This window comes from Pangasianodon hypophthalmus, chromosome 26, assembly GCF_027358585.1.
Source record: "Pangasianodon hypophthalmus isolate fPanHyp1 chromosome 26, fPanHyp1.pri, whole genome shotgun sequence".
Taxonomy (NCBI): domain Eukaryota; kingdom Metazoa; phylum Chordata; class Actinopteri; order Siluriformes; family Pangasiidae; genus Pangasianodon; species Pangasianodon hypophthalmus.
The window spans coordinates 2,912,858-2,924,676 of NC_069735.1; the positions used below are offsets into that span (position 1 = coordinate 2,912,858).

At 37.1% G+C, this 11,819-nt stretch overlaps 1 long non-coding RNA gene across 2 annotated transcripts; it reads right to left on the bottom strand.

The window, feature by feature from the left end:
- Positions 1–2,125: 2,125 nt before the first annotated feature.
- Positions 2,126–10,697, bottom strand: LOC117596192 (uncharacterized). Of its 2 annotated transcripts, none has more exons than XR_008301063.1 (3): positions 10,660–10,697; positions 10,182–10,347; positions 2,126–2,515 (listed from the first exon to the last, which is right to left on the bottom strand). It is a non-coding gene; the product is annotated as an uncharacterized LOC117596192 (long non-coding RNA). The 2 variants fall into 2 exon arrangements; XR_008301064.1 differs by lacking the exon at positions 2,126–2,515 and adding an exon at positions 3,670–4,023.
- Between the last annotated feature and the right edge of the window lie 1,122 nt (positions 10,698–11,819).

Consider the following 11,819-nt stretch of genomic DNA (forward strand, 5'->3'; position numbering starts at 1 on the left):
ATATAAAATGCAGAATATTATCATATGCTGGATCAAGCGCTATGTTATAAGCCTCTGAATAATGAGAGTGGAAGCCATATTGTTAAATTAAACCAAATTTGCAGTGATTAATGTGATTATGTACAACTAGGACTATTAATGCAGCAATACTCTGGCAATACACTAGACTCCTATTAGATTGATTCCAATGCTCACCATCTTCTCATTCATATATCATGGTATTAGTATTTGTATTTTTGTATTAGTGACTGTATTAGGCTTCATTTTTAAAGTGTCTTTTGCTTTTATGTTACATATATGACAGCAAAGAAAAAAGCTATTTCCTCCTTCAGTTCGCATTTTCTGTCCCTTGACTTTTTTTTTCAGGCTTAAAGGCAAGTGTTTAAAGGCAGTGGTTTAACCTAATAAAAAAAAAAAAGAAAACAATTCTTGAGCTCTTCTACTCTGGCAAAATCTGGCAACCCCAGAGATGTGAACTACACACAGGTGATTTTAATAATCTGAGTAGAGATCAATCAATAGGTGCCTGCAGAACCCAATCCTGAACACAAGCAACTTTCCCCATGTAAATATTGACGTAACTTGAATTTACCTCACTGACTATGAATAAGTCTGGTGTGAACTGGAGGGCTGGTGTCCTCGGTGTCCTCGGTGTCCTTGTCATGTTGTAGAGAGATAAACATTCATTGGTGCTGGGCTGCAGATGAAAGTAACACATTCGTCTTCTTCTTCACCATTTCCCCCCGGCGAGCAGCTCTTTTGTCTGCCACTGATTGAGCTGCCAACCTTCGGCTGTTACTGTTTAATTATCGCCCTCCTTCCTTAAACAAGTTCCTGCTTAATACTGCATCTAAAATTGACTCCAAATCAGTCAGACACTGACCTCCCAGATCTCCTTAAGCTCTAGTAATGATTTTATGAATTTCTTTCCTAACTGAATTGATGTAATTAGGAAAAAAAAAAAAGATTCAAGGCTTTTCATCACTTACCCCACTACCTGTGGTAGCTGTAAAGGAAAGGCAGAGAGAGAGAGAGGGGGAGAGAGAGGGAGAGAGAGATCCTTTAATCTACTCAGTATGAAAGCATTCACCTCTATTAAACTCAGCTTGTGTTCTCAATGCCTTTTCAATGCCCTTATATTCAAGAAAATAACTGCTTAGCTTTAGCATTTGTTTGAATCTTAAAGAAGGTAGAAATTAGAATAATATTTTTTTGCAATCTGTCTTTATTCTTTTTATTTTTTTTATTTCTTTATCAGTTGTTTTTCTTTTATGTTTTTGTTTTATTTCATTGGTTTTTCACGCTTTTACTGCACATCCTTGTTTTATCATTTTATCTACATATACTTGCTTTTTGTTTAAAAAAAACACTCTTTTAGACATTTTTTAATGTGAAAAGTGCAATTCTGGTGGTAGTCTATTGGCTGTATCATCATTAGTGGTTGTTTAACACTAACATTGCTTGTCCAGTTACAATAGCGTTAACATGGGAAACAGTTTTGCATGTGAAAATGTTTTTAAATGTGTGAAAATAAATAGTGTAAAAATCACTTTAAATTAAATTTAAATCACAAATAAATTAAAAGTGTGTAAAACAAATTGTATGTGAAAATAAATTAATCATGTCTAAAAATCAGATGGATAAATAACATTAATTTTTATTTGAAGAAAATCACATATGAAAATAAATGATTCGTGTGTAAAATCACATGTGAAAAATGAATCGTGTAAAAATCACCTGGGAAAAATTAAGGATGTGGAAAAAATCATGTTTAAAATGAATCATGTCAGACAAAAATGTGTGTAAATAAAAACATGCACTACAGGTTTACCTGTGAAAATAAAAAATATTTATGTGAAGGACATCACATGTGAAAAATGAATCACGTAACAAAAATCACGTTAAAAATAAAGTGTGAAAAAATCACATGTGAAAAGCAATGAATCATGTGTGAAAAATAACGTGAAAATACACGAATCATGAAAAAAATGAATCATTTGGGGGAAATGGGGGAAAATCACATGAAATGAATGAAATGAATCATCTGAGAAAATTATATGTGAAAAATAGATCATGTGAAAAAAATCAGCTGTGAAAAATGAATTGTGAAAAACTAAACGTGGAAATAAATGAATCATGAGAAACTTACATGTGAAAATCAATTAATCATATGAATAAAATCACGTGCAAATAATTCAATCATGTGAAATAATTACAAAAATAAATGAATCATGTGAAAGAATCACGTGGGGAAATAAGTGAATCATACTGTATGTATGAAATCACAAACGGAAAAAGAAAAGCACGTGCGCTATATATACAAAATGTATGAAAACATGTGAAATGTCTATAAATCACACGCAAATTTCTCATCTGAATCACGTGATTATTCACAAGTGATGTTCATGTGACAGTTACAGTATATAAGAAGTATAATATGGACATGTGCTTTCTTGGGAAAGCATTTTGTCAGGCGTGTACCTCAGTCTGGCGAAAGAAGAGAAGAGTAACTTCACTGCAAAGGAAGAAGAAGAAAAGAAGAAGGGCATCGTTTCGATGTCTTCCCGTAACACGGTGTAAATTTTGTACAGAAAATAAGCGCGCACATCGGCGACATCATTATCGTCAGCGGTGAGAGTAAATTAGTTCGGCTGCGTGAAGATTACTGAGGATAACACACAGACGAGAAACACGATCAGAGCTCTGATCATATAAACTCAGAGCGAGCGGGAATGTGGGTGTATGCGTTTGCACTTTTCAGGCTCGGCTGTTTTTTTTTTTTTTTCTTTCTTTTCTTTTTTTTTTTGTTGCATTCATTCCGTTGAGTCTTTGACAGCGGCTTCATTTTCTCCCCCTGATGGAAATCACGAGCCAGAATAATCCCAGCGTTGCATTGCTACACGTTCAGCGCTGAGCCTCCGTTTCTGAGCTTCGGTATCAAACACTGTGATAATGCAGAAATATTCTAATCATACAGTACGAGCAAGTTTTCCTTCAGATCAACACAGATTTAGTGAGGCATCGTAATGCTGCTGGTGATCTTTGCCGAATATTTGAGTAACAGTACGTGAAACTAAACCTGCAGGAAATTAAGCGATAATTAAACAGAATATTATATGATGTTCACGATTTTTGAGCGCACCCCGAATTTGTATTCGTTTATGGAGCTGGTGAAGAACATACAGAAAACAAACGTTTCTCAAGAGGTCTGTGGATAGCTGGGTCCATAACTTGCAGAAAAATCACATCCATTTCACGTGTGTTAATGTGAACAATATGTGAAGGTGCATTTCAATGTGTGAGGCTCTGAAATTGTACACGTGAACTAAAGTAAACATTTTTTGACATCATGCGAATAGTAGGTGATCAGTAAAACCACAGGTCCTACGTGGAAAAAAAAATGAACAATGAAAATAAATAAATAAATAAATAGTAAATAAACTAATCATAATGTGAAAAATTCACAGGTGAAAATAAACTAACTTTAAAAATCCAGTTTTAGAAAAATTTTAAATTTAAAAACGTGAAACATAACATGTGAAATCTAAAAAAAAAAATATTCCTTCACATCGTCATGTGACTTTTCATTTGCATGTGTTTTTTTTTTCATATGTAGGGGAAAAAAAAAAAAGAAAAAAAAAAAATTCAGAATTTCTCCTATGAATAATTTTCTGTCAAGTGATCACAATTCATGGCCTAACATGATAAAATGCACTTTCATAATCACATGTAGAAAAACTTTCAAACAAGTGGGTGGGTCAGTGAGCAGGAAGTGGAAAATTGGACAATGGGTTACTGATACGATTGAGTGATGATGTCACTCCTCATACTCAGAGTTAAGGAGGTCACGATGATCAGAATTAAGAGTGAAATGAAGTGACCAATCAGAGTCAAGAGTTTAAGTCTCTATTAAAATAAAAATAATTGATTGGCTGCCCTTTGGATTTGCATATAAATTAAATTTCTTTATCAGTCCGTCCACTCGTTTCCCTTCTGAGAGATTTCACTCATCCGTCACACACACTGGAGAATGACAGAGACAGAGAGACAATTCACTTCCTCTTTGATTAAACGTTTTTAAAATTAATGTCAATCTTTTCTTACAACAATGACAGAGAAATTTATCAGTATTTATAGATAAAGCCATGAAATTTACAACACAAGTCTGATTATTAATGTCCGATCGTTAATCCTGTGCCTGTTTACCATTCATATCCTGTACATCATACCCTGTCTGTCCATTTTGCCCTCCACTTTTCTTTTATGGTCAATGTTTCCTGTCCTCTGTCTGTTAATTGGGTCCCTTGCTGATTATTAACACCTGTTGCTTGTTTCCCCCTCTTTAGTATGGGTTGATATTGATAAATGAAATTTTCAGTTTCAAAACTAATGAATGGTTTATTTATGAGATCTAAATCACATATTATTCAAATCAGGAGAATTTGCACTAGATGTTTTTGTGAGATAGCCAGTAATCCGGGTTTGGAAAAAAAAAAAAGTTTAGAAATATCTCCAAAATGTAGCACTTCCTATGTTGGGTCACATTCATGCCAAATGGGAATATTGTACATAAATATTATTAAACTTCTCAAGTGTATTTTCTTAAGTCATAGTTTATCACAGCATTAAAATTTTGACATCATGGACTGTGCACACTCTAATCATTCCTGAACCATTCCTTTCTGGTAAATCTGGATGATTCTAATATACAGTATATGCAAACTATGCACAGATTTTAAGACATTCCAAAGCAAACTCTTCACCCTCTTGCCGTCTGGCAAAAGGTACTGAAGCATTCACACCCCCACAGTCAGACTGTGTAACAGTTTCTTCCCCCAAGCCATCAGACTCCTCAATACCCAGACAGTGGCCTGACACCAACCCACATGCATATACATACACACACACACACACACACACACACACACACACACACACTCTCATATTCAAATGAACATCATTCCACTCCCTTTGCAATTTTTGCACATTTCTTTCTTAAATTGCTGCTAAAACACCATAAACAAAATAAATTATTGACCACCTGCACTTTTGCTGCTAACTAGTATGTTATGTTTAAATTTACAGCATTTATTATTATACTGTAATATCTTTTTGCACTTTATTCCACACTGGAACTGTGTACTGGTTGGCGCTGCACCGTCCTTTACTGTGTCTATTGTCTGTCCTTTACTGTGTCTATTGTTTTAGTAATTATTGTACTGTCTTGCACTGTTTGCACGTTTGCACACGTGCACTTTATGTAGTTCTGTGTAATCTCATGTAGTTCTCTGTTGTTTTATGTAGCACCATGGTCCTGGAGGAACATTGTTTTGTTTCACTGTGTACTGTACCAGCTGTATATAGTTGAAATGACAAGAAAGCCACTTGACTTGAAAATAATGAATTATTCAGGTCTACACCTTACTCTCACATCAGCATGTAACAGTAATGCTAATGGATGTTTCATATCCCTCACTCCCTTTAAACACTCCAGATTCTACAGATTGTGTGTGAGTGCGTGTGAGAGAGAGAGAGAGAATCACTGTTCGCTCAGCATTGTAACGCTAACTAACTTCCATAATGACCTCATAATCACCTCTATAGTGACACTAATATTCATCATAATGATCTCAATGACCTCCAGCATGGCCTTGATGAGATTCCTAAGAAACTCACTGACCTCCACCATGACCTCCATGAATTTAATAATAACCTCCATAATGATCACTCAGTGATCTTCACAACGACCTCCATGAACTTTATAATCACGTCCATAGTGACCTCAATGACCTCCATTATGACCTCATAGTGACCTCCACAATGACCTCCATGACCTTTATAATTACCTCCATAATGACCTCCCATAGTTCACAATATTAACTTCAATGTGCTCTATAATTAACTCAATGAGCTTTATAATGACATCATAATCACTTCCATAATCAGCTCCTTATTGACCTCAGTGACCACCATAATGACTTTGTCATGACCTCAGATAACTCCATAATGACCTCCATAATGACCTCCATAGTGACCTCCATAGTGACCTCCATAGTGACCTGACAATGACTTCCTTAATGACTTCAATGATCCCGTGATCTCTAGTGATCTTCATAGTGACCTCAGTCATCCCCATAATGATCTTATAGTGACCCCCATAGTTGCCATTAATGAGCATTATTTTAACTCATAGTGACTTTCACAATGACCACCATGATCTTCATCAACTCCTTAATCAACTTAATCAACAATAATCAACTCCTTAATGATCTCCATAAAGGACCTCATAGTTTAATTCAATTCACTTTTATTTGTATAGCGCTTTTAACAATGGACATTAAATCAATGAATTTATCCATAATAAGCAAGCTAGAGGCAAGAGTGGCAAGGAAAAACTTCCTTAGCTGATATGAGAAAGAAAACTTGAAAGGAACCAGATTCAAAAGGGAACCCATCCTCATCTGGGTGACAACGGATAGTGCAATTATAAATAAATCCCTTCTATAACTGTGTACTACATGGACACAATGCAAATGTGCAATTATGTAACCAGGAAATTCATTACAGTTTTCACATGAAATCTGCTTTGTTGAACTTATCCACTGTCCACTGATGGAGACCTGAGTGCAAAATTGCTCGCGGCAACCGCAGCCCCAAAGTCACCACAGCAATCGCAGTCCCAAGCCATCACAGTACAACAGATCCCCAAGCCATCTCCACAGCCCATAAGTGGCACCATCCCCAGCAATCCCAATGATCTTCAGGCCATCCATGTGGAGCCACCCCCAGCAGCAGCCAGTGATCTCGACTGATGATACTCCAACCAGAAGTAGGGTATCAGGATGGATCAGGGAGGTCAGCAGAAGGGGTCAGGATCACTGGTATCTCAGGAGTAGCATGTGTAGCTCGACAAAGAGAGAGAGAGAGAGAGAGAGAGAGAGAGAAAGAGAGAGAGGGCGCGGTTGTTAGGTAAGCTTTTGTCCTGTAATGGTTAAGGACAATGTACTTTGCATGCAGAGTGCAAGCAGGGACTCTGGGAAGACTAGCTGTGACAGCATAACTAAAAGGGAGAGCCAGAAGGTAACACAGACATTAGGGCACCCTGGGACAGAAAGCGGCCAGCCACTCCACCTTCAACAAACCTGAGTGAATGCATGAGAGTGTGAGTGTTGTGGTGAACATCCCAGTTCACCACAACACTCTATGCCTGTGAATCCTCCAAATCTCCTCCTTTACCTAAGAAAAAAGGCTTGACGAAACAAACATGTTTTCAGTCTAGACTTAAACACCGAGACTGTGTCTGAGCCCCGAACACTAGTTGGGAGGCTGTTCCATAATTGTGGGGCTTTGTAAGAGAAAGCTCTACCCCCTGCTGTAGCCTTCACTATTTGAGGTACCAACAAATAGCCTGCACCTTTTGATCGAAGTAGGCATGCTGGATCATAAAAGACCAAATATGAAATCCATTAACACCACCTTAATAACAACAATGACCTCTATAATGATTGGCCTCTATAATTAGCTCAGTGAGCTCCATATTGAGCTCAATGACCACCATAATCACTTTCTGAAAGACCTTCATAATCACATCCGTAATGACTTATATAATAACCTCAATAGTGACCTCAATGACCTCCTTAATAACCTCCATGATGACCTCTAAATTGGCTTGACTCTGCACTAATAAGTTTCATTAATCTGAATCACATTTGTTCATTCTTCTTCTTCTTGTTACTATTATAACTTACTTTCTTTAACCCATGATCAAAGGGAAGTGTGTGTGTGTGTGTGTGTGATACAGAGGTTAATGGCACACTGTGTGCTTCTTCTGCTGCAGTGGCACCTTCCAGATGGTGTGAGTCAGACAGCAGAGCCAAGACACACACATACACACACACAGTTTTACCCATACATACACATCTACATTGGAGTAACAGTGTAGACCATCTGGCTGACACGCATACACACATTCTCATGAGCACACACACAAACCGGGCAATAGTGACATTTAGGTTGATGCTCGGCATGCTGGGAGTTTTCAGAATTCCAGCATGTTCCCTCTGCTCTCAGCCAATAATAACACAGCTTACTGCACTCCTAGTGAGAAGTGATGCAGTGAGGTGTCATGCAGATTGTGTATCTTCAAATACAATATGCAATACGTAATGCAATAAACACATAATAATAATAATATTTAAATAAATAAATAAATATTTATCTTAAATAAATCTCTCATACCCAAATTCACTTTACAACAGAAAATGAATATAGAAATGTATAAAAAAAACAAATCCACAGAGGGAAAAAAAAGAACACAAAGAGCAGACAGGTTTCTTTCAAAAACTGTTTCTGTGATTGAACTGCACAGAGTGACCTGATCACAGCCCACACCATCCTCGCAGCCACAATGCCACCTCTCTGAACACCTCACCTTCGAACCCACAGAATTGCACAAAGCAGCACACAAAATAAGCTCACGCGCGTGCTGGCACAAAGAGCCGAGTGGCCTCGAGTTGCCTCAAACAAGCACAAATAGAGTCAAAGGAGCAGCGCAGAACAAACTTCCTCACCAGCAGTGAAAGAGATCAGACGCTGCACTCAATCCACACCCGGGGAACACGCACCAGAGCGAGGAAGATCAGGGTCAGACGTATAATGCAACTCAAGCTCCCGACAGAAAAACAAGAACACAACGAAAAGTCAGAAGCAATGAAATAAATAAATAAATGCATACATACATACATACATACATACATATATAAAAGCTTTTGTGAGACGTTGCAGCAAAACCACACACACACAAATTACAGCTTAATGACTAAGCAGCCTAATGGAAATCTATAAACAGTGAATACAGACCATACAAATGTTAGCATTGATGGCTGGTCATGATATTACATAGGAGTGGGGCAAAAATCTAACTTATTATTAACCAAGGATGGAAAATAAATGAGTAATTGTACATTGTTACAATTGTAAGTATTATTTGGGGGTATTTATACTTTACATGTTAATGGAATTGAATGATTGAATAACAATAATACTTGTACGCTTACTTAATTACGTTTTCACGAAAAGAAACATTTTTTTACTCTGAGATAAAAATAAAAATGTATGAAGTCATTACAAATCTCCAAGGTCTTTGACTATATGCATCAAGGGGGGGAAAAAAAAATCGAAAACTGTACCAATTCATCATCTGTAATGATCTAATCATGCTTCACAATGCAGTTAGTTAGCGCTATAGCTATCCATATGTGTTTCATGATAATCCACCAGACTACAGTGTGGAACTTGAGGATGAGTAACCTCACTAAAATATTTCAATATGCTGGAAATTTTTTATAAGACTTATAAAATTAGGGCTCCCCTTTTCCTCACTAGAAGACATGAACTCCATCTAACAGGCAAAACCATGGTGAGATAAGTTTTGATAATTTGCTAACATTTAACTAAAGTTTTCTTTCCTAATAATCAGGTTAGACTAGCATCAATTCAATTCACTAACATAACTGACTAGGCAGCAATTTGAATTTTAGCTAATGGGAAATATCAGTTATTTGTATGATATTTTATTTCTGATTAATTCATTTGCAAACTATGTAGCGTTATGCTTACAACAAGAAAACCTACAGAGATTGAATGATGTTTTCAGGCAAATCGGTGTGGTTGATTATAATAAAAGTTTTAACATGAAAACCTGGATAATTCCACTTTTAATTAAGATTTTGACACATGAAGTGGGTACACACACACACACACACACACACACACACACACACACTAGGGCAGATCATGTGGTTACTCCAAATTCAAGAAGCATGCGAAACAAGGCTGCACAAAAGTTTTTTTAATAAGAAATATCTATTAACAAAAGAACTAGAGATTGAGAAACAAGAGCATGAGAGAAGCAAGGACACCCAATGGCTATCTATATCTATATCTATATCTCTATATATACACACACCATTAGTGTGACGTGAATAACATTGATTATCTCGTTACAGTGGAACCTGCCATGGGGTGGGATATATGGTGTATTGGAAGCAGGAAAAATGGGATTTGAGCAACTTTGACAAGGGCCAAATCGCGATGGCCCTGGATGTAGATGACTGGACCAGAGCATCTCCAAAATGGCAGGTCTTGTGGGGTGTTCCCAGTATGCAGTGGTTAGTACTTACCAAAAGTGGTCCAAGGAAGGACAACCGTTGAACCGGCGATAGGGTCATGGGCGCCCAAGGCTCAGTGATGCGTGTGGGGAGCAAAGGGTAGCCCATCCAGTGCCAGGTACCACAGCACACCTTCAGAGGTCTCGTGGAGTCCATGCCTCAATGGGTCAGAGCTGTTCTGGTGGCACAAGGGGGACGTACACAATATTAGGCAGGCGGTTTTAATGCTATGGCTGATTTTATATTATATATATATATATATATATATATATATATATATATATATATATTGTGACAATGTCATAAGTTATCCTAAGTGTTTATATGTTCTGTGTTTGTTTGGTTTATATTATTTGTATAACTGTTTGTTTGCTTGAAAATGATTATGATTATTTTTTCTAGTCTAAGGTGCACATTAGACTGAAGAAAAGACACCAAGGGTTTTCTTTCTTTGTTTTATTCAGAGTTTATATCAATTCCCTTTTCTTACCTTTTGTCTCTGGCTGCAGCATGGTTCTGGGGGTGGGGTTTAAGAGGATGTGCGGCCTTCCTGTTCCCCATTTTATGCTATCCTGAAGAATTATGGGTAGTGTAGGCCTAGTCTATCAAGTCTATGTGAGCAGGGGGGTCATTGTTTTACTTTGTGTTTATTTTGAATATAGTTTATGAAGATGTATTGTTTTATTATTTCTGGTATTTGTCTTTTTGGTAATATTGATGTTAAAATTAATTGTGTTTAGTCTATCAACTTTTAGTTTCTGTTCACCTCCAAAGGCATTTTGGAGTTTGTGTTCATTACACGTCTGACTATATTTTTATCACTGCTGATGATGCGTTACCGATGTGTCTGAAAATTTTCAGCCAAAATGGAGGGGCGTGTCACTCCGTCTAATCACCTGACATGACTGTCACTGATAGGCTGCAGGAATCTACAGTCTGGGAGGGAAAGAAATCAGCTCCAACCTCACGCCTTTATTTATTCATACTTCTTCCTGAGTGTTTTTTTTTTATTACCACCATTGCTGTTGTGCTTGTTTCCAGAAAAAAAAAAATCTACCTGAAGACATTGGTTAACAAAATAACGTTAAAGTTAAAGCAAATAAAGTTAAAGTTAACAGTGCGGTTCTGACTGAACATGACCTTCAGTGTGTGACTTTAATAATAACTCAAAAGCAAGTTTAGTCTGGCTGAGTTTTAACACACACACACACACACACACACTTTCTTTCTCTCTGTCTCTGCTCTGCTGTCTCTTTTCTCTTCAGAGGGCAGAAAAACACAATTTTGTCATGTAACCTTCCTGCAGGATCACACAAAGCTGTACCGTCTCTGCTTTATACTACACACACACACACACACACACACACACACACACACACACACACTTGGTCTGAGTTGAGCAGTGTCAGTATCCTAATGAAATGTTATTAAGCTGCACAATCACATTGACAATGAGCAGATGGGCTTAATGACAGGTTCGGTGTGTGTGTGTTACACTCCTGGAATACTGAATATTGAGATGCTCATACAGGAATGTTGGAATTATGGATTTAGAGATTATGATTATGAAATTATTTGTTATTAGGAAAATGATTAGCAACAGGTGTGGTGAGGCAGAGTTACTGTAATCACCCTGAAGTTGATTATTTT